The sequence below is a fragment of the Lissotriton helveticus genome, chromosome 1_1 (genome assembly GCF_964261635.1).
Source record: "Lissotriton helveticus chromosome 1_1, aLisHel1.1, whole genome shotgun sequence".
Lineage (NCBI taxonomy): Eukaryota > Metazoa > Chordata > Amphibia > Caudata > Salamandridae > Lissotriton > Lissotriton helveticus.
Window position 1 is genome coordinate 1,185,167,336 of NC_136057.1, and position 24,219 is coordinate 1,185,191,554.

At 47.2% G+C, this 24,219-nt stretch overlaps 2 protein-coding genes and 1 non-coding gene across 3 annotated transcripts in view; 2 read left to right on the forward strand and 1 right to left on the reverse strand.

Moving 5' to 3' along the window:
* FBXL13 (F-box and leucine rich repeat protein 13) overlaps positions 1-24,219 on the reverse strand; it is a 1,354,404-nt gene that overhangs the window by 792,676 nt on the left and 537,509 nt on the right. The gene's annotated exons all lie outside the window — the stretch shown is intronic.
* The window catches only part of LRRC17 (leucine rich repeat containing 17), a 250,265-nt gene that overhangs the window by 75,023 nt on the left and 151,023 nt on the right, over positions 1-24,219 (forward strand). The window lies entirely within an intron of this gene.
* On the forward strand, positions 10,856-10,962 carry LOC144780490 (U6 spliceosomal RNA). The gene has a single exon (XR_013600750.1). It is a non-coding gene; the product is annotated as a U6 spliceosomal RNA (small nuclear RNA).

The following is a 24,219-nucleotide window of genomic DNA, read 5'->3' on the forward strand; positions in this document are numbered from 1 at the left end:
TCATGGGCTTGTTGGAGTTACCAACACACCCACCCTTCTGTGGAGAAAGATAAGCTGACGGGTACTGCCCCACCCCTCCCTGTTCACTGCACGCATTTGAGGAGACGTTTGGTGGATGCCAGGTTTGCTAGTGGACTTGGATTATGAGGAGTGTACCCTGTTTTGTGCCCCCTTCTCCCCCTAGATCAGTGCCCATTCACACCAATGCTGTTTATTAGTGAAGTCTTGTTCTACCCTATCTATGATAGTAAATATGGATTAGTCATCAGAAGGCAAACATAGAAAAGGGATCGGTAATCTCCCAAACATGGTTCATTGGAATCTGAGCTTGCGTTTGTGAACCTTTTGCTGCCGTCTTCTGTACATCCCACGAAGCTGCCATGCTGGTGCATGAACGTAAAACCATTATGGGATGGCAGTGCCTAGGCACGTGGAAAGGTCTCTCCTTCCTCCCCGGAGAGTCCGGCCTCTGGGTTTGCATCTGGTTGCCTGGTGAGGATTGCGTGGCAGCCTGTTGCTGGGTTATGGACTGCGGGATTCCTGTGCTGGCCTCATACTGGCCTGGTACCCAGCCCAGTGGCAGGACGAGTCCGCTGTGCTCTGTCCATAACTGGCACAGTTAGGGCAGTTATTATCAGACTGGGACATCATTTACACATTGTATGTAAGGATGCATTGCCTTAGGAGCATCCTCTTCTTGTTCCGCTATACACACAACATTGTTGAGAGAGGGTTGCACCTGAACAAATAGGGAGAGCGCCTTGCATTGTAAAGAACCAGGTGTCATGTGTTGCAGGAAATGGGGTAAATCTCTCCCTGGGAGGTTGAAAACGGGACTCAGTTCGAAGGTATAACCCACCTGTTCTCCTTATCAGTGGCCCACCCAACCATTATATTAAAATACAGTAATGCTTTATGGGCATGATTAAGTGTCCAGATGTTGTGAAATATTGTTTTTTTTAGTATTTCTGCATTTCCCTGGACTTTGTTGACTGGTGTTGCATATCACTTAGTATTTGGCGTCTTGTTCTGCAGGCTCTTTTTTTCGGTTATCGGTTTGTGGCTAATGTTCACTTGTTTTCTGGTAGGCTCTGACTTTTATTCCAACAAACCAGAAGCCGAGACTCTTTGTTGCTTCGCTTTGGTACAGTGGATAAGATGACGCGATTAATATACCCTATGATCAAGTCCACTGGAATTATGAAGCATGAGAGGGACAAATTATGTGGCAAGGTTGAATCAATTATGCAGCAAGAAAAGGCAAGTTCTGCAGCATATTTTGTAATAGTATTACTTCATTAGTTTGTCATTTTTAAACTTGGTAACTCTGTCTGTGCATTGGGTGCACCTCCTTAGTACCAGTTTAACACCCAAATATACAAATAAGCAACAGAAAGGTGACCAGTCCTGCTTTTCAAAGGGCCTTCGATTGCACTGCAACATGTATCATTGCGTTTCTAGTAACTAGTCTGCAAGACTGCTGTAGTAGAGTATGGGAGAAAAGCCACGCCCACTCTCCTCCAATATTTTTCATTGGCTTGTGTCATTGTCTTTCGTAAATGCAGCCTTCAGATTCATTAATATGCTCGTTAGTCCTTCCTTAGTACGGTTTTGTCTTCATTTGTACCCTCCCATGGGGACTAGCCCTTTTACTTCAGTTGTTACACAGGACCTGTTATTTAGTCTGTAAGCACCAACTACTTTATTGAGTTTTTCTGACTGCAGGCCAGACACACGCTGCTTCAGCTGAAACCGCTTGGTTTTTTTTAAGCAGCACCGCCGCCCCCGTAACAATGGCGCCCACTTTCAATCACTTTAGCCTCTCATTATCTTGTCTGTTTCCAAACCCCGCCCCCTCAAGTAAAATGGATGCAGAAATGATTAGCAAATTGAGTCATGTGAATTCCAGGTAGCACATAATCCTGTGCTAATGGGCTGAAGCTGACACCAGCACATCTGTGTTACATGTCATCTGTACTAAAGCCACCTGACAGGGTGTTTTTCAAAAGCCTGTTTTATTAACAACATCATCATCAATACCACCTCCACCAATACTACCACCTCCAATACCATCACCTCCATCAATACCACCATCAAAACCTCCACCACCACCGATACCACCACCAATAATACCACCAGCAATATCACCACCAATTACTAATACCACCAATACCACAACCACCACAAATACCACCACCAATACGACATATAATACCACCACTACTACCAATACCACCACCACCACCTCCATCAATACCATCACCAGCATCAATACCATCTCCACCAATACCACTACCACCACCACCGATACCACCACCATGAATATTACCACCAGTAATACCACCACCAATTACTAATACCACCAGTACCACAATCAATACTACCACCACCACCAATACGACATCCAATACCACCACTACTACCAATACCACCGCCAATACCACCTCCAATACCACTGCCACCAATACCACCACAACCACCACCGCCAATAATACCACCAATTACCACCAATACCACTAATACCACCACCAATACCACCAGCAATACTACCAGCAATTACCAACACCACAACCAATACCACTAATACCACCACCACCAATACCACTACCACCACCAATACCAATACCGCCACCAATACCACCAATACCACTACCACCAATACTACCCCCACCAATATCACCACCACCACCAATACCACCACTACCAATACCACTACCATGACCAGCAATACCACCAGCAATACCACCACAAATACCACTACCACCAACAATACTACTACCAATACCACCACCAATACCACCAGTGCCAATATCACCACCAATACCAATACCACCACCAGTACCAATACCACCACTAATACCCCACCACCACCAATACCCCACCACCAATACTAGTACCACCAATACCAGTACCACGACCACCAATACCACCACCAATAACAATACCACCACTAATACTAATTCCACCAATACCAATACCACCACCACAGTGCCTCTCGCTCACTAGTAATAGCAAGGGCACTGTACGAGGCCGGAGCTGCAGCCGCAACCATCCCTCCCTCCATTCCTGCCATAAAGCACAGCCCGCCCTGCACCAGGAGGTGAAGCCAGGGCCCTCTACAACTGGAGTGTTTTTTATTAGGCTAACCATAGCAATGACATTATGCAATGCCGCACTGCACACTCAAATCACGGAGAGGGCAGGAAATAGCGCCGCTTCTCCCGCTAGTCCTCCTGAGCCGTATCAGTGTAATCACAGAGCGAAAGGTGTTGAAGCGCTTTGTTAAGAGTTTATAGCTCAGATCATTTGTAACTCTCGCTTCACACTTTGTGTCTGTGTAATTTACAACAATTACACATCCTCTTCACTGCACTATTTATCAATACTTTGAAGACACCGCAGACCGGTCTCTTCTTCTGAGATTTACAATCTAACAAGCGGTCAAGAAGGCCCTTTATTGCATTGCAATAGGTCTGGCATTTGGGGGAGTTTAAGCTATTAGTATTGTAAATGACAATGCCTACTATTTATGTTTTAAAACCTTAAACATAAATAAAAGCCATTGTCATTTACAATGCCAATAGCTCAAACTTGCGTGAATGCGAGACCTATTGCATTGCAAATGCTTGTTTACTGTTTCTTACCACCAGTTAAGACCTGATGGTAAGGAATTGTAAAAACATTTTAATGCTCTCCCCATCATTCCCATGGTAATGGAGCATTACTTTTTTCTTTAAAATCATGTTTTGGGATTTTCTTTTTGAAAAGGCAAAAAGAGCTCTGTTTGTTATAGGGCTGCTTCCTTCTGATGCAGCCCTATGACACACAGTAAAATGCATTGACAGGAACCTCTGTGACAGCCGTTCCTGCCAATGCCTTTATAAATGTCCGCCTGCTAGGCGGTCATTTATATAATTAAATCAGGCACTATGTTCTTAGCTTTCTGATAAAGGAGGAGAACTTAAAAAGCAAATTCCAATCTGTAGCGGGAGGTTGTGGGTAACCAGCTTGATTGCGTGTGATCATTATTATCAAATTCTGGTTGTTCAGATAACCAGATTAGAATGCCATTCTGCACCATAAATGCAACCTGTAAGTGGCACAGTTCTCATTGATAAGTACCTTTGCAATGAGGCTGAACGTATGAGTGAAAATTCGGAGCTTGAACAAGGCAACATTTTGAGAATGAGAGGTGATGGCTCTGTGCATTTCTGTCTTCAAAATATAATTTATCCCTGCAGATTTCGTTTTAATCTGCTAGAAATATGAACTGAGTGACTCTTTAGTTAGAACAATAATTGGAAATTGTTTGTTGAAACTAATGGATAGTGCTCTCGTATTCCAACTTTACAAGTACATTAACTAAAGTAGACACACTCACTTTCCTAATGAGATATGTTATGAGTAGTACTAAAGCATGGAACAGGGTTTGCTCTAACATGACTTAGTTTTGCATCAAAATGATGGAACACAGTGTAGAGGCAGAGAGGCTCATTCTACGCCTGAGAGTCACATTAAAGAATAGTACTGGGCACGTGGCAAACCATTACACTTGTGATAGATGGAAAATCTAGACCAAGGCCACTATTGGAGCTATGGGAAGAAGTCTGTGGGCTGTGAGTTGCTGTGACCCCGTATGTCAGAGGAGGTCGCTGGGAACACCAAGAACTGCAATCTGTTCTGCTGACCACCAGAAAAGTGAGGATGCTGTTGGAGCACCTGCGCACCATCACCTAGGCGAGGGACCCAACACAGGATCGTCGCAGCTACCCTTCACCAGGAACTAACTGAACACTTATCTTGCAGAAGGAGCAGTAGATAGCCTCCGGTTACTTCAGGAGCATGACTGTGAGTGAGAGACTCCCCACCCGCTCAGTGCAACCACCTAGGTTGCATGAGGCCATCTTACTTGAACTCAGCTGCAGTCACCGCGAGCGCATGCAGTCCGGGCACACTCAGGAACTGCAAACGCTTCACACTTTCTGGTGAGGCTAAGTCTGGTTTTAGGCCTGTCAGCCCCAGTGAGACTTGCTAAATTAGCACAGTAGCGCGGGCCATGATTGAGTTTAAGTTAGAGTCATAGTGGACACTGGAGACTCAGACTATATCCTGGATCTCACTAAACTCCCCGTCATATGGCCCATTTCCAGACACCAAATGTGATTTACAGTCTGAGTCATTGATGTTTAAAGTTGAGGTTCTGCTTCTTTTGAAGCACCCAATCTCCTCTTGAGAAGTAATCCTTCACAGTACGAGTCTCTACAACGCTGATGGTCCATCAACACAGGGCACAGGAGTGTCTAGAGTTCACGGCTGGATGTCAGGCACAGTGATATGTGCATCAAACAGTTAGCCCAGAGCCCTACTCTTTATGCTTCTCTTATCAGCTTCGTCTCCTTCTGGAGATGTGCCCAGGCCCCTTCCTTGGGGCCTCTGACTGAATCAAAGCGCACCCATTGAAGTTTTTAGCACAAGCCTCGTTATCCCCACTCCAGGGTCTGTCCCACCAAGCTTATAGGAATGCTCCAATACAAATCTGTCTGGGAGGATTTCTCTACCTCCTCTCCATGTTTCACTATGAAGGCATGCGTCTCCAAAATGGAACCCAGGGCCTTCCATGTATTGTACTATTAAAAGGCACACGCACACATATATACACACACACATAAATATATACACATATACCCAGTGCATGTATTCAGCATACACGCACCTCACAGTACTGTATCCTTCCTGTACATTACCATTCACCGGCACAAATACACCCAGCATATGCACTTAATATGCATGCACTGTCTCCTTCATGTACTGTACCACTCACAGGCACACATAGATCCAGCATATGCACGTAATATGCATGCACTGTCTCCTTCATGTACTGTACCACTCACAGGCACACATACATCCAGCATATGCACTTAATATGCATGCACTGTATCCTTCATGTATTGTACCATTCACAGGTAAACATACACCCAAGCAAATGCATTCATCCTGCACGCACTGCACAGCACTACATCCTTCAAGTACTGTACCACTCATAGGCACATATACATCCTGCACATGCATTCATCATGTACGCACTCCTCGGTACTGCATTATCCATGTATTGTACCCTTCCCAGGCACACATATGCCCAGTGCAGATACACCACCTATGCACCGTGCAGTACCAAACCGAAGTAGGCAAAGGGTGTGTTAAGCACACAGCAACAAACTTTACAAATGAGTGAGCCTGTGGGCCTCAATGCAGGCCTCACTCCAGTGACACAGGTTAGAGAGGACCTATTCACTCCTGTCCTCACTACACTGCCACCATGGGGCTCATGCTGCTCAACTACTGGTGAAGGCAGTAGCACTTCACCACTATGAGGAAAGCACTTTGGGCGCCCTCCCAGTCCACCAAAACCACAATCTGTGAGACAGGCCTATGTCATGGTGCACATGCATGATTCTTGTTTGCCTGAGACAACATAAATCTGCATTAGGAATCCAGACAACAGTACATTTGGGCACTCAGAGCAGGGGTGTACATCCATTGCCATTCATAGGATTTTTCTGTCCCAACAACATTATATCTTTTTTAGGTGAAAACATCACTTTTGGTAGTGCCTGTGTAAGCCATGCATTCTGCCCTCTTTCTTCTGTGTCATATCTTATATGTATTTTGCAGTTCAGGTAATGAGCCTGCTTCTCAACCTAAGAGCGCAGAGGAGGATGATATGCTGACAAAGGAGCAACATCTGGGAAAGAAAGATTACCAACTATAAATAACATTGAGCCCAAATCACAAGGTGCACTTACTCCCGATGTACTCCTGAATTTTTAGGAGTATGTCACACTTTCTCACAGAAGAAGGATTTTTGAATCTGAGACGTTATCATTTTAAATAAGCTTACTTGGAGTTAACTGAATAACCATGTGAAACTCAGAACCATGTTAGTCGTGATCATAGTACCAACTAAAACTGTCTTTCATGGCTTTATACATGAACTTGCACGGCCCATCAGATGAGCCACGTTTAAGGTTCAAATGGACTGAAACGTACAGTGTAATAGGAATCTGAGCTGCCAGGTCGTGTTAGAATCTAAAGTACCCAAGAATCACTGGCAAAAGACAACACAACTTGTTCTGTGATTCTGACCTGAAATGTGCTAGAGTAGTCATATGTTTCCATCTCGCAACCAAGGCCAGCATGTCATTGTTTCTTCAGAGCTTGTTATGGGTCAGTGTTGCACCACTATGTGGCGGCATTAAAAAACACGAAGGGTCCAATTGTTGGCTATCAGTTGGCTAGTGTTGGCTACTCTTGTAGCACTCACAATTGACGGATGGATTCCACAAGTAAACCAGGATTACTTATGACTTAAACAGGATTACCTTGGGTTTACTACAAAAATTTAGAAGTATTATAAGAGTAAATCACAGCAAACTCTATGTGAATTGCGTCCCATGATGTTCAGCAGTCTGGTAATGGAAAAAGATACAATTGGGTTAAAATAAGAACTGTTTAGCGGGAATGTTTTTACCGTAGACTCTTTGGGGAATGCCCAGTGACTTCAATCAAGATTTCAAGATATATCCCTGGGAATGTCCCCAGAAACTAACATGGTTTCGGACTGAGGCCAAACATTTTCAAGCACCTCCGTCACTGTAGAACACTGGTGGCTTGGAAAGGGTGCTGATCTAAGGAGCATCTACCTCATACTAAGAGTTTAGGAGTCAGGAAGTCATATCGAAAAGGCAGAATGGAAAGGGCCTAACAAGGTGCCCAATTCACTGAAATACAATAGCTGTTCCATGAAACAGAACTTTCTGTGGCAGGACCAACCCTGTCCTCACCAAGGAGACGGTCACTCTGTCTCCTGCTATTACTGGTCTCAATCAAAGAAAGGGCACACAGAACAGGACTGCTGTGCTCTGCTGGCAGATAAAGTGCATGCTTCATTCTTGGCTTTCAGGACGAGCAAGGTTCTCACTCTCCACAGGCTTCAAATCCTAAACTTGAAAAAACTATTTTTAAATATTTGGACAATCTAAAAATGGCATACAATCCCGCGTCTCCCTGGCAGCAACGTAAGAATCTGGGAGCCTAAGGTGTGCATAGGGCCAGTATTATTTTGGAGGTTTACACAGTGAAGGCAGATGGGGTGCTGTGCACCTCTAGCTATCTCTGAAGCAATTTGATGCTCAAGCCGATTAAACAGGGTCCACTGTGTGGTAGTATCTGGACAAGTGTAGATGAAAAGTCCAATACCAGTGATGGGTAAATATTATCCTTTTCGAGGCTGACATTTTCACCTATACCTTATTTAAGGTACAATTGTTCACACCTCTGCGAAATTGATTGAAACGTTATTTTCTCGTTCCCGGAAATTCCCACAAAGGGAAAATACCTACTTTTTGTCTCATTCTTTTTTGAGGAAATACTTCTCCCTACCGCCTTTGAGTAGATAAGCTCTACAGACTGCAATCAAATGTGGTCTCTGGCACATTACCTCTACGTCCCTCGTCCTCGACCCAGTCATCACACATGAGGTATTCCACACGACAGGAAACAAAACAGGAAACGCTTTTAGACTCCACCCACCCTCCTGTCAGGTGCTATAACACACCTCACCACCAGAAGCAAATCCTGTTTTGTTTCCTGTCGGTGGTTTACTTGATGGGAGACGCTGGGGTGAGTGCCGGGCGCTTACCTGCTTCGTTTGTCCTGTGGATCCTCCACTGCTGGGCTCTGGGGGGACTCCCATGGACCGTCGTGGGATTCCTTGGAGTGGGGCTGCTGGGCTTCCCTTTCTCCTCCTGGGCTCGGGTGACCTGTGCTGCTTGGCTTCATGGGTCTTCCTGTTTCGTTTCCTGCCCTGGTCTCTGTTCCCGCTGCTGGATGTGCTGTGGATCGTCCGGATATCCTGCTACTCGTTGTCCTTTCCTGCCTGGTTCCTGGAGTGCAGGTAGGGGTTTGGGGCTGTGAGCGCTGGGCTGTTGTGGGGCGCGCTCCTCCCCTTTGGATTCCCTGTTCTCGCCAGTGCCTCTTTGTTTTGCGGGGGCCCTGGCGTTGGCTCCTGAGTGTGCCTGCGAAGAAGGACGAGTTGTTCTCCCTGCTGCACTGGGGCGGCCGGCGGCGGTGCTTTGCCGACTGTCTTGGCGGCGTCCTCCTGGGTTTGCACGCATGCGCATTGCCCTCTTTTCCGCCCGTCGGCAGTGTTCGGTGTGCCGGGTGCTGGTGTGGGCGGGCGCCCGGGTGGGCTCCGGGCGCTCCGGTTCTTGGGGCCATTTCCTTGATGGGCGGTGCCATGCCTGTTCCTGTTCTCGGTTGTGTGGCTCTGAAGATTTGACATTGCAGAAGCCTGAGCCTTGTGCCTGTGCGGAGACTCCTGGAGCTGCCGGGGATTGCATCCGGGGCCTCTTCCATGCGGAGCCTGCGCTCTTCCGTGGATGTGGATGTGGCCATGCTGTTGGCGCTGCCGACTTTGGTGCTGGGATTCACGGTTCGTGGCTCGCCTGCCCCTCATCCGCATTGTCCCTTGATGGTGCCTTTTTTACTGGAATGGATGCATTTGACATTTGTACACTATGCTACGTCCTGCCCTCTAATGTTTTTTTTCAGGGGTAGTTGCACCGGATGTTTGGCCACAGTTTTTTCTTTTGGTTCAGCTTGGAGCGCTGGTCGTGTGCAATCTCCGTCATGAGGGTAGGTGTTCCTCTCCTGTACCTGCATCTTACCTTTTTTTTCCGGTGGGGTCCCTCCCCTCTCCTGTGGTGCGTGCCTGGAGGTGTGCCGATGCCTGGATTGGGCGCCTTCTTCTGGAGTCTCTTTCTGTTGTTGGGGCTCTTCTGTTGTTTGAGGGAGGGGTGTGGCGCAGTGGCCTGGGCACCTGACTCCGGTCCACGAGGTTCATGGTTCGATCCCCGGCGCTGGCCGCGGGTTGCTCCAGCGCCATGTGACTCTGGGCTATTGCTTGATTACTCTTCCTGACGCCCACCAGCGCCTTGACGACTATTGCTCATTCTGGATTTCTTTTCCTTTCATGTACTGGGACCGGCTTCATGTCGCCCTTTTGGGATCTGTTGGGGTTTCTGCCTTTCTTCGGATTTTCTTCCCCTGTTGCATCTGGGGGGTCTTCGCTTCCTGCAATTGCGCTGCGGGGCTTGTCCATTTCCAGGGAGCTCTTGATTGTCTTCCTTTCCCATGTTTGGATTGCCGTGGGGTTTCCTAAGAATCTGTGCCCATCGCTTCTCTGGATGTTCTCTTGCACTGGTGGCCTGTTGCCTCTTCTCTGCTGGTGCCTCTTTTGTGTCCTGGGTTCTGTTGCGGGTGTACAAGGACGCGGATCTTTCTCCATGCCCTGGTTTGTGTCCTTGCTTTCTCCGTTATGGGATTTGGCAGACACTTTGCCTATTTCCGTTCCTGTGGACTCTGTGGTGGCCAGTCTTGTGGGTCGTCCTTCCATGGCTGCTGTTCACATTCTGTGGGACGGTGTGGACGAGTGGGTAGTTTCTGCCCTGTGGATGTCTTCTGCCGCTTCTTATCTGGCTGTTCGTTCTGGCATTTTTTGGGGGTACGTTGCCCTGTCTTTGCTGGCCGATTTCGAGTCCCTGTTTTCGTCCATGCAGAAGGGTGCCAGTTGTCCGGAGTTGCTGGAGTCTATGGAGCACCTGGTGGTGTTTCTGTCGGCCATCACCTTTGTTCCTGTATGGTGGGCTTCTGCTGTGTCCTGTGGTTCCTCTGTTGCTGCCCACCGTGTCCTATTACTGCGGGATTGGATGTCGGACGCGGCCCCGCGTTCCTTGGCTTTGCGGCTGCCTTTCTCTGGTGCCCGTCTGTTTGGTGTCTCGCTGGAGGTGTTTCTGCAGTGCTCGCTTCGGCAGCACATATACTATGATTGGAACGATACAGAGAAGATTTGCTTGGCCCCTGCGCAAGGTTGCCTCGCTAATTCGTGGAGCGTTCCTTTAAAGTATACACATGGTCCCTGAGGGGTGCCGGGTCTGGTCCGCGGCGTTCCTGACTGGACCGCCCTTTGGGACGTTCTCGCTGATGCCGCCACCTGGCCTTGTTGTACGGGGTCTGGACTTGTTCGTACGGATGCTCCCGTTCTTGATGGAGGCCCTCCTGATGGTTCTTCCGTTTGTCCTGTCGGGTTGGGTGTTCTCCACGCTCGTCCTCAGGGATGCGTGTCTGCACGTCCCGGTGGCTGTGACGGTTTGGCATTTCCTGCATTCTGCCTGGAGGATCAGCGCTGGCCATTCTGCGTCCTCCCCTTTGGTCTTCGGTCCGCCCCCCGGGTGTTCACCATGGTGGTGGCTCCCTTGGTGGCCCATCTACATCTCCTGGGGGTGTCTGTGTTCCCGTATTTGGGTGTCTGGATGGTTCAGGCTCCGTCCCTGGAGGTTGTGTCTCGCCACCTTCTCTTGTCCGTGTCTGTGCTCAGGGACCACGGGTTTTTGTTCAACTTGCCTGTATGTCGCCTGGAGCCTGCGACCCGGAGGACCTTCATCGGTACAGTGTTCGATTCTGTGTTGGGCGGGGTGTTCCTGCCGGACGCCCGGATTCGTCGCCTCCATTCCTTGCTGTGGTGCTTGTTGTCCCGAGCCTCGGCTCCCATCCTTCAGTGGCTGGAGGTTCGTGGCCACATGGCTGCTTCTGTTTTCAGTGGACTCCATGGTTGGAGCGTCAGACCCTGATGCGGGGGTCTAGCCCGGGACCAGGGTTCAATTCCCCGCCTCGGCGGGTCTTGGGCTCAAATTTCCACGGACCTGGAAATTTTTGTTGGGCCTGGGTTCCTCTGCGGCCTCTGCTGTGGCATGTGCAGCGGTGGGTCCCCTTTACTGTCCTGGACTTTGCGGTTCCTGTTCCTAGGTCTCTGGATGTTGTGTCTGCTCTCCGTGGTGGCTGGACCCCTCCCGCCTTTCCGTGGGGATGTTGTTTCGTCTCCCTCCTCCTCTGGTTGTGACCACGGATGCCTGCACCTCGGACTGGGGCGCGACTCTGGCCCGTTGGGTGGTGCTGGCGCGTTGGCTCCCGTCGGAGTCTCGCAGGTCGTCCAACTGGAGGGAGTTGTTTGCAGTGGAGTGGGCGCTTCGTTATTTTCGTCTTCGTCTGGAAGGTTGCCATGTCATGGTGCGATCGGGCTACGCAGTGACTGTGGCATCTCTGAATCTCACGGGGAGGCCCCACGGTTCTTCCCTGAATCTGGTGGCTTGTTCCATCTCGGCTTGGGCGGAGCTTCTTCTTCTGGCCCTGTCTACTCCACTCATTGGGGGTGTGGTCAATGTGGTGGCGGGCTCCCTGAGTCGGTGGTTTCCCTCATCTCTGTCCCTGTGTTTGGCTCCCGGGCCCTTTCGGAAGCTTTGCCTGGGGTTCGGGACTCCGGCTCTGGTCTTGTTTGCCTCGGGGTCCGATGCCCTGGTGCCCCTGTTCTACTCCGGGTCTCCAGTGGTGTGCACAGGGGGGGTGGATGCCCTGTCTCTCCTTTGGCCTCCCTGGTTTTTCTGTGCCTTTACTCCCTTTCCTTTGTTTCCTGCCTTTCTGCTGACGGTTCTGCGGGAGGGGGCTCAGGTGGTGGCAGTGCTGCCTCGCTGGCCGAGGTGGTCCTGGTTTCCTCTTCTGCTGGGCCTGGCGATGGGGCCTCCTTGGCTTCTGCCCCGTCGCCCCTCTCCTCTGTGATCTCCGTCCCTCTTTCTGGTTCCCCTCTCCTTGGCGGTTTGGGGGTTGGACGGATGTCTCTTGGGACCCGTGGTCTGCCCGACCACTTGCTTTGGTGCTGCGGGCTTCTCGTGGGAAGTCTACTTTGTCTTCCTCTTCGGAGAGCTGGTCTTCTTTTTTGAGGTGGTGTTCCTCCTCTGGTTGTCTTGCTGGGCCTTTGGGCTGCTTTCCGTGCCTTCCGGGTCCCGGATTCCTTCCTTTCTTCCTTCTGATGGCTTGTTGGTTTTCTTGCCTTTTTCGGAATTTCTCTCTTCTCCTTCTGGTCGCTCTTTGGCACCCCCTTGGGGTGTCTCCTTGGTCTTGGGGGTTTTACAGTTTTCCCCTTTTGTCCTTTGGAGTCTGTGGGCCTTGAATTTCTGTCGTGCCTGGTGGCTTTCTGTTCTTTCCTTTGGCCTCGACCGTGCCTTGTACTTTCTGTGGCTCGTTCTGGGGTGTTTCGCTCTTCTGCCTCTCTCTCCGTGTCATTTGGCTTGGCTGGTTTGGCTACGGCTGCTTCCTGGCTCTCTTTGGATCGCTGGTTTCTGGCGGTCTTTGCTCTTGCCTATCTTGGTGCTGGTTTGCCCAGTCCGACGGGTGTCCTGGCGCGTTCCGCTCGGGGCGTGTCTGCCTCCTGGGCTGTTTACCTGGGTGTGTCTCTTAGTGGATTTGTCGGGCTGGGTCCTGGGCCTCCGAGTCCGCATTCGTGCGACCCTATTGGTGGGGTTGTGCCTTGTCTGACCGGACTTGTTTTTGGTCGTGGGGTGTTGCTGGCTGTGGGGATTTTCCCCTCCGCTGTGATTCTGTTGTTTTCTTGCAACTTTGTCTTGCTGCACTCCTTTGTGTCTGGTCTGTGCCTTGTTGTGTGTGGGTTGCCAAAGGCCTGTTTGGGCGTTGCTTTGGTATGCCTCATGTGTGATGACTGGGTCGAGGACGAGGGACGTAGAGGTAATGCTATGATTACGTATGGTAATCCCCATTACTCTTAGTCCTACTCGTCCTCGACCCAGTCATACAACCCGCCCGCCCTCCCTTTCCAGGCCTTTGGTGCTTGGTACATCAGGATTTGCTTCTGGTGGTGAGGTGTGTTATAGCACCTGACAGGAGGGTGGGTGGAGTCTAAAAGCGTTTCCTGTTTTGTTTCCTGTCGTGTGGAATACCTCATGTGTGATGACTGGGTCGAGGACGAGTAGGACTAAGAGTAATGGGGATTACCATACGTAATCATAGCATTAAACTTCTCCCTACCGCCTTTGAGTAGATAAGCTCTACAGACTGCAATCAAATGTGGTCTCTGGCACATTAAACTCGAATTAATGCAAGAATTACTTTTTATTTGCTGTTGCTAGCAGAATGTGTTCCCTCGGCGTCATTCTATATGCAACATCCTAACTCGAAACAGGCCACTGATCAAATCACAAATGATTTGTGTTTTACTACATACAGTGAGGGAAAGTAAAAAGAAAACTATTTTTGACTCATGATGGCATACATAGCCACTAATCACCTGGCAGACATCTGACTGTACTGACTCACACTACCATAAAAGGGAATATTACAAGTGCAGCAATGTTATGTGGGCCGAATCGGCCATGTTCAATATTCAATATACAGCCTTGCCAGCTTGCTTTTGTATTAGAGGCACTACGTATACATTCCTGTATCCTCCCTGATCTAAGGCTCTGCGCTCTATTGTTAAAATGTATGTATTGCATACGTAGTAAAATGTTAAGGATTGCCTTGCTTGCCTTAACAATTCATTCAAATGAGTACAGCATGAGGAGACAGACCTTTAAGGCAAACTATGAATTACTGAAAATATACCATCGAGGCTTTTTACCCTCTGCAATCGTCCCGGATGATCAAAGGCTTGGCCTCTCGGCCACATATATTTTAGTAGATCTGCACTTACAGTCCAGGCAACCTCTAATCTTTAATTCATTCGACTAGGTAAATGAACGGCTTGGGTAGGACTCGAGGGAGAGGAGAAAGTGATGGAGTAGGTTAGGGACATTGCCAGTGAAGGGCAAAGGCATGAAGTGGTCCAATAAATTACAGGAGGGAAAATACATGTTACAGTTCCCACAGGCAGGGGAACCGCTGATCAGAGCACTTCTGGCCCGCCTGCAATTTATATATCTATAATAAATGAAAGCTGGCACAGCACTGCCCCAGTGCACTATGGCTCTTGCATGGGCCCTCCAGCTTCCCAAGCCCGGGGCTATTCTCGGTTCATTCCAGAGGCTCAGGCTGGAAGTACAGATAAGCGGAGATATGGGCTGGTAGGTGGCTCGTACCCACGAAGCTGGACTAATTTTCTAGCAGTACAAGAAGCACCAAAGTCAATGATGTTAAGATTAAAACATATCTAGAATAAACACCGGTAGGCAGCTACAAAACAACACCACAAAGAGGTTCTTGTTTAAGGCTGACCAAACAGAGCACCTGAACACAGCTCTGCCAACCTTTGACTAAGTGCCACCATGTGATCGTAAATTGAGAAGGGGGCATGCCTTAGAAAGAATAGGGCCATGGAAAGGAGGCTTTAGACACCCTTAACTGCTAAAACAGCCACACACGCCGTCCTCCAAGAATACAGTAATCTGTAGCCACCTCCCATGTGGAAGCTAAAAAAAGTGACCCACATTTGCAAAGCAGGCCAGTTTTAAACTTGTAAATACAAGCTGTATAAGTGTTTTGCTAAGTATGGGAGACTGCAAACATTTACTCTTACTACAGGCTATGTTTGTGGTAATATCAAGGAAAACAACAATAAAAACCAGCCCACCACTCCATAAAACAGGCCTACAAACAGTACAAAATGTAAAATCTGTAAATGCCTCCCAAATGTTTAGGTACTCCACTGACTTATTTCAAGAGGGTGGACTAAAGCCAGCAAAAATGGCATGCATAGTCCTCAAACTCAATACAGAGACCGAAGACTATAGAAGGAGACCCAAGGTCTCAGTGCAGAGATGGCGGACTATGGAAAAGGACCCAAAATAGGTCCACTAGTTTCATAGTTATGATCTTTGTACTTAGGTTGCAGACTTCGAAAGACAACAGCGGAGAGACTGTGCTTATTAGCGTTCATTAGAGGAGTTTGCGGCCTAACCAATACACACCATGCTTTTATCTATTTTAAGCTTTAGGGGGGGTTTGGCCCCCCCACCTAGGCTTGGTGGTTGAGAAGTGCCCACCCTGCCCCCATATGTGACCTTTACATTTTTTTTACAATGCAGGAACTTTAATTGCGGCAGCAGAAAAAACATTTTGTCTTGCTGCTTAGGAGAATTTGGGCCCAGAAACTCGGTTTGGATTTGTGGTTCTGAACTGAACAATGGGAAAAAGTTCCCTACTCCGGATTTAATGATTTTTACATTTCAGTCCATGAATTATTCTTGCACACGAGTTTGAAGGCAGTAAGTGGACGAATGGTCCAACTATCACTAACGTTTTAACCCGTTCGAGCCCTACTGATACATTATGTCAACCTAATTTCCTGAACATTACTAAACGGATTTCCACCAACCCAAGCATCGCCACTTCTCTGGTGAGAGTTCTACTTTCAAGCCAAGTTTGGTATAATTCCATTCAGCATTTTTTTATTTTTTTTATTTCAACGTTTTATTAAATTGTATACAAGAACACATTAGCAATTCTGTTACAGGCTTTGCAACTATTCGTCCCCTCGCTTTTAGTCTATATAAATCTATGCACTCCCTACCAGTTATAACAGTCAAGAAGGACAGGAAAATAGAAAGGAGGATGAAAGCGAGGGGTGAAAGAAGAGAAAGAGGACAGGCACTTGAGATTCATATTGCCTATACATTACATCTGACATTGGCTGGGACCATTAGGACCCGATTATATTCTTGTGAGGGTGGAGCTTTACTTGGGGTGTCAGGCAGTGTCTCTCTGGCCTGCCACGTTTTCACAGGGGCTCCAAAGAGTCTAGGAACATGTCCAGGGACCTCCACATCCTTCTGGAGGCCGGTTTCCAGGGTGAGTTCTGTAGTGTCATGTTGTCTGCTCCTCTAAGATGCGTGATCCAGTTGAACCATCCTTTGTAGGATGTCTTAGTAGTATCTTTCCAGTTTGTAAGGACCATTTTAACAGCTGCTGTCAGTAGTAAGTCCAGAAGGTCCCTGTCATCTATTGACATCAACCCAGTGCTCATAAATCCTGTGGTGATAGTGCAGAATTCCTTTTTTTAGAGTGCAGTCAAACATTTTATTTAAGATTTCACCCCAGAATGTTTTAAGAGCTGGGCAATACAGGATGAGATGTGCTAGGTCCCCTTTTAGGTCTCGCCCGTCAATGCGCTTGCGCATTGAGCTTGCGAGAATATAGGGGCTTAACGAGAGCTTAACCATCGGGGGATTTGATGCTGTGCCCGTGAAAAGCAAGCTCAATGCGCAAGCGCATTGACCTAAAAAGCGCGTGCACATGAAAGCCAGCCATCTGCCGCCAGCAGCTTCACTTGAAAGGGATCCGCTACGCCCCCTGCTGCATCAAAGGCTTTCTTTTCGCACTTTTCACGGCCGCCAGGCCGTGTCGCATTTCTCCTCCCCCTCCCCACAGCAATGCCAAGAGCTTGTTCTGTTTTCTTTCTTTCTCTGTCTCTTTCCTCTCTCTCCCGGCCTTCTCATTCTCTATTCTTTATCTCCATGCCTGTCTGTCTTTCACTCTCTTCCCTAACTCTGTCTCCTGCATTTCTCCACGCAGCATGTCTCCCTTCTAACGTACAAGCTTGTTTTGGTTACAGCTCTAGCAAGCTTTTGCACGTAACCGTCACACGCATCTTCTCTTTCCCTCCCCTCCCTCCTCCACTCCCACCCCACTGACTCTGCTGTTCCTCCCCCTCCCTCCAATGCTGTGTGAACGGCGACAGTTGTTATTCAGGTCGGGGACCAGGCCGTTTGTGTATGCAGTTCATTTTCCTTTATTTTTGCCAGTTTTTTTAATATAACTATGTCATCAGCCTGCAACATCCAGATGGCTTGTCCATGCAGCGCTTGTTTTGGGTTGGTGGCGCTGGTTACTGCACTGCATTCGTAGCCCAGGTTCTCGGCAGCACCAGGGCCTGAAGGCAGTTGTTCCAGGACCCTGCCTCGGATCTGAAGCCCGTTGCAGCTTCAGCGCATTGATTATGAACAACTCTTGGCCCAAGCCTTTGTCCGAAGTTCTCAGCCGCCGGAGTATTCTTAGCGCGGCCCTTTCCTTTCATGTGCTCTCTCCTATGTGCTGCAGAGTGCGTCCCGACCGTGCCTCGTTTGCTTTTCTGTCGCTGATGGCGGCGGCGTTCGCCTATAGCTACTTTGTCGGCTCATCACGGTTTCAAACCAGGTCCCTTGCCGGAATGTAGCGCTGCCAGCTTGGGTGTCCATGTGCTTCCCCAAGCGCTCTTATGTGGGAACTGATATCACGTGGCGGCTTTCCTTTTGCATTTCCTTCCTCAGTTTGTAGTTGACTGTCTTTTTGGAGGTTTCATAAAATCATAAAATCAAGCGCTGCGAAGCCCAAATGTGACATGGAACACAGTGAACATGTTTACTCATGTGTCTATTAGATTTAATCTATTAGATGGGTCCCTCAGTCAGGCGTAGGCAGCAGTTTTAACTTTAATGTCGGCCTCTACAATAACAAAACATGAAATATACATACATACATACATGCATATGTCAGTCTTCTTCATCCATTGGTCTATTCAGCTGTCATTTTCATGTTGGTTCCGCCCACTCAGTATGGGCACCGGGTCAACTCACTTCAGCCATTGGCTCTCTTGCACTGGGATTTGTTCTTACACCATCGTCTAAAATGTACTTCAGTGAATGGGCTGGTGGGCCAAGACTTCTCTAAGCCAGCGTTTTTGTGTTTCTTTATTTTGGTGAACATTGTGTGTTGAAACTGTCTTCTGGTTACACTAATTCAACCCCAATCGTATATGTTCTGTGCTCATGAGGACAACCTCTGTTACTTGTATTGTTGGTTGGCTGGCTTTCAGTACAGCCTCCAAGCACTTTTTCTGAAATAGCTTTGTCCTGCCTGCAAGATCAGGAGGCGTTCTCTTCTAGCTCCAAACACATTTGCAATTTAATAGGCCTCGCATTTGCGAGAGTTTAAGCTATTGGCATTGAAAATACCATCAGCTTTTATTTATCTGCTTTTAAAACAACCCATAAATAAAAGACATTGTCATTTACAAGACCAATAGCTCAAACTTTCCTAATGCGAGACCTATTGCATTGCAAATGCTTGTTTCTTTGTTTTTTTTTTCCTCATTCTGCAATAGTATGTGTAAGGAGTTGTCGGGTACCCGCCTCTCTTTCTTTGAGACCTTCACTGCCCCATTTTTTTTCCGAAGCTTGACCGGGGAGTCTCCCTTTGATGTTGTTAACCCCTTTTTCTTTGTTACTGTTCCAACATACTGCCTCCTCTCTGAGGCCTAATGGGTGTAGTTGTGCAGGGGTCCAGAAAGCCTTGTGAAGCAATCAAAACTTTGTTTGTGAGAGCACTGGGAAAATCTTATTACGTTAGGCCGATGTCCATAGTGTGGCCCACTCTCGGTCATTGAAAATGGCTTTACTTTGATTATTCTAGTAGGCAACTGTCTTGTCGTTAAGCTTGGAGGATTTAGGGCGGAGGAGTTTGTAGAGGTGGGAGACCTGGTGTCCAAATTATTTATTTTAGATATAAGCTGGAAGATTGACGGTTGCGAGATGAAACATTTGGTTTCGGCTAAAGCGGATCTGATTTTTAGGAAGTTATAAAATTCGATATCATTTAGTTTGTGTTTTTCCGTGAGGGCGGCGAAGGATATGGGGTAGGTTTCATTTTCTAGTTGGAGGGGATAGTAGATCCCTTCCTCAATCCAAGATTCAAAGATTAGGCTTTTCCCCTTGTATAGAATCCTGCTATGGGCCCAGAGTAATTCTTTTTTTTGACCCTCTGATGCTGTTTTCTAGCTTTTTATCTACCTTTAGTAGGAAAATTTTAGTGTTTTTAAGGATTGGTTTAGAGGTGTAGGTGTATCTGTTTGCTGTTAGTAGAGCGAGAGGGCTTAGGTTATTTAGGATGGCTTTCTCCACCTGCAACCATGCCGGTGTGTATCCTTCCGGCGGCGCTATCCAGTAAGAGCCTTGTTTTGCTAGAAACGCTAATTGGAAAGTTTAGAAGTCTGCTAGGTTTACCCCTCCTAGCTTTTTCTTCCATCTTTGTTTTTTAATGCTTATCCGTGCTTTCTTTCCACGCCAAAGGAAATGTGTGATCATAATGTCAACTTTGCAGTGAAAATCATCTTTGAGGAGGAGTGGGAGCATGCTGATCAGATAGTTAATCATTGGTGTGATCATCATTTTGATCGTTTCTATTCTGCCCCACCACGTTATGAACTTTGGTGACCATGAGTCTAAGAGTTTCTTAATCTTCTCTAGCAATATTTTCTCGTTATGACGTAGTGTGTCGATTAGGTCATTGCCAAATTTTAAATCCAGGTTTTTGATGTATCCCGCCTGCTAGGATAAGCCCGACTCCCCCAGACTGTCAGTCGTGCAGTGAATATTTAGTGGCTTGCATTCAGATTTGTCTTTATTTAATTTATACCCAGAGAGCCCGGAGTATTCTGCTATTGTGTGCATCAGGCCAACAATTGAGGTCTTCGGCTGTTCTGTTACTATTAAAATATCGTCAGTGTAGGCGGCTACCTTTATGTCAATGCCGTTGATATTTATGCCCTTTATGTTCTTGTTTAGTTTAATGTCTTGGATGAGAGGTTCTAGTGCTAGTAAGAATAACGAGGGAGACAGTGGGCATCCTCGTCTGGCGCCCTGTTGTAAGGTGAATGGTTCAGAGAGTGACCCATTAACAACTATACAGGCTGATGGTTCCCGGTACACGGCCATCACCATTCGTATGTATCCTTCTCCTAGGTTGAAGGACTGCATACAGTGCTCCAGGAATTCCCAGGAGACTCTGTCAAAGGCCTTCTCTGCGTCCAGTGTAATGACCACAGCTGGTTTTAATTTGGTAGATGCCTGTTCTATGATATGGCAGAGAAGTCGTGTATTGTCATTGGACATGCGTGTCCGTAGGAAGCACCCCTGTGGGTTACTTATTAGCTTGGGTAGAGAGGAATTTAGTATAACTGCCAGAATTTTCACGTATATCTTGCAGTCCACGTTAATAAGGGATATGGGTCTGTAGTTTTTTGGTGATAAGTGGTCTTTACCTTCCTTGGGGATGACTATAATGGTAGCCTCTGACATGGATTGTGACACCCTCCCCCATTAGCTGCTGTGTGATTAAAGACCTGTTTCATCATTGGTTTTAATTGGTTTAAGGAAGCCTTGTAGAAGGCGGTAGTTAACCCATCAGGCCCGGGGCTTTAATGTCTTTCAGAGATTTGACTGCCATTTTGATTTCAGTGTTATTAATTTCTTGGCCTAGCCTGAGCGTCTCCTCGGTGTTTAGCTTCTGTAGCCTGAGTCTATCTAGGTATCTAGAGTATTGCTCTGTATTGAGGTCCTGGTCTTTCTTGTATAGATCCTGGTAGAACTCTTGGAAGGTCTTGAGGATATCTTTGTGTTTTGTGTGGGTTCTGTTTTTAGAGTCTGTGATGGAAGAAACGGCGAATTGGCTAAGTTTGTGTTTTAGGAAGGAGGCAAGTAATTTTCCCGCTTTATTGGCCTCGCACAGAATGAGGGCTTTGTATTTACTGATCCACAGTCCTGCCCTCTCACTCAGTATTTTGTTGTATTCGTATTTCGTCTGTGTTAATTTAGTTAATTGACTGTTATCCTTTACGGCCTTAGCATGGGATAATTCAAGGCTTTCAATCTCCCGCTCGAGCTGCTCTAGTCTTGAGTTTGTGTTTTTGTTTATTTTTGATTTAATCTCAATTGTTGTGCCTCTGACCGTCGCCTTCAGGGCATCCCATAGAGTATTGGACTAGTCTCCGGGGAGACATTAAATTTGAGATATTCCGATATATCCTCCTCGATCCTTTTTTTATCTGCGGGGTCGGACAGCACATCGCTGTTAAACCGCCATCACCGAGGGAGAGCTACGTTATGACACCCGCTCAGCTTTAGGCTGATTCATGAATGGTCTGATACCAGTCTTGGGGCTATGTCTGAGTATTCGATTTGGTGTGTATGGGACCCAGATATTAGTATGTAATCTATCCTGGTGTAAGAGTTGTGAGGGTTAGAGTAGAAAGTGTAGTCCCTTGTGTCCGGATGCTGGAGGTGCCATGCATCTTTTAGGTTGTATTTGGAGCAAATATTTTGGAGGGATGCATGTGATTTCGTGGGGTGGAACCCGACAGGTGGATTGTCTATCTGTAATGTTATCTAGTGGGATGTTAAAGTCCCCTGCCACCACCATGAGGTCATTTTGGGGGAAGCACTCTAGTGAACGAGCCACCCCCTCCCAGAAAGCTGGGTCGTCCGTGTTGGGCCCGTATACATTAGCCACGTGGATTAGCTCCTCCCCCTTTATCAGGTGCGTCATCAGGAGCCTCCCCCCGCTATTGTGGGATTGTGACTCTATTGTTAGGTTGGATCTTTTGGATATCAATGTCATCACCCCACCCCTTTTTTTGTCGGCAGGTGAGCACTCCGTCAGTGAGAACCAATTACCCCTCACTAGTTTGGCATCTTCCAAGGATAGTTTGGCCTCTTGTAGTAAGATTATGTCTCTTTTCGTTTTGGCCAGGTAGTCTATAATCTTTCTGTGCTTAATGGGGTGGTTAAGGCCCTTCAAATTGAGGGCACAATGTCAAGGTCTGTTGCGAGATTGAGTGTGTTGATGCCAGCCATCAACTAGGGTGTAGCGTGGCGGATGTACTCGTTCTTACGGTCACATTAGTCTCGTTGGAGCGAGTCAGGCCTATTTGTACCTGTTTCCTACCCCTACGGTCCAGTGCAGCCGTGCTCCCCCAGTGCTTTGCAAACAATGTATCTAGCCTGTTTGGGTGTGCATCTGTGTCAGAAGTCTTAAGGATATTCTCTAGCACGGCATGCCTGGTGTGCCAGGTTATAGAGAGTAAAGAGGTGAGAAAAGCACAGGAAAGCAAAGAAACCGTATTACGGGTCCCCCCTACCATTCGAACTCATATGTCGGACGTACGACGATAGGATCATCGTCCCGTCTCTCAGAGATTAACTATAGCGTGGCTTATATATCTGAACACCCTAGAGAGATTATTAGAAATCGCTAGTCTCTGTTCCTTGAAGTCCCCCCTCTATATGCATTACAAAAAAAGAAAATCTGAGTGTCGAACCCGTCAGCAGATAGCTGAGAATAGTCTGAAACTAGTGTGAATCAAAAAAGATACCAGAGATCGTCTTTATGTTGTACTTCAAAAATGTCTGTATCCTTGTCTTGCTGTTGCTAGTTGTCTGTTGGACTTGCGGATGGGTACCAGATTCTCTCACGAGGTAGATAAGTGTATATAGTTGAGGCATCCCCCAAATGAGGTAGACGAGTGTGTCAATTGAGGTAGATATTGGTTGCATAGCTTATCCTGAATAAGAATTGGGAATTGTCACATTTATTTACTCTCCCTCTCCCTTAGCCACTCTGGATAGATGTGCACAAAACTCATTCTGCCAAACCCAAAGCCGATGGTTTAAAAATAAAAAATACACTTTAGTGCAGATTCGTCGAATGGTAGAAGTTATTAGCAAAACAAAAAACGCAGTATGGGGTTGCACTAACCTATCTTGTATCATGTCGCAATTCATATTTTTCGTCGATATGCCCTAAAACTAAATTTAAGTTTAGTATTAATGTCTGTCTCTTTCTACTTATCAAGCCCAATCTTACATTTCAGTGGCATGTGTACACCAGTCTTTCATAATATATTCTTGTTTAGAGTGTTCATTTCCCCCACACTATTCTCTTCTTAGGAGCCACTCCAATTCCTTGTTGTAGAAGGGGCCACAGGCTTGGTGCATCCCAGGCTTTCTTCAGGGAAGCATTTGTCATTTTATGTACTAAAGTGAGGGTCGGCCAGGTGCGTCGAGAGACTTTCTGCACATACTTGAAACCCTTGACCCATACCCAAATGTATGTTGGCCAGTTGTGTTTAAGGGATTTACGGCACTCATCAGTGCAGTACTTTCCATCTATGGTAGATACCTCTGAACCCATGTTTTCCTCCGAAAAACATAAGAAATGCATCCACAACTGGTGAGTTGCAGACTGAATTCTACATTTTTCACCCAGTCAATTTTGAAAGGTATGATCAGGACCACTGGAATTATGTGATTTTACAGCTGCTGCATTTTCCACACAATTATAGATTTTAAGCATTTGCCACATAATACTATATATGCTGCATAATTTGCAGAGTTTAACAAAAAAAATGTTCTAGTTCAAACGGAATCAAAAGTTATTAAAAGCGTGACTACATATCTTGCTGTGCATTGGAAGGACCATCGCAAAGGTTGACTGGTCACCTTTCAGTTGCTTATTGCTGTTTCTGGTTGTTAAACAGGTACTGATAAAGTGAAACCTTTGCCCAGGCAG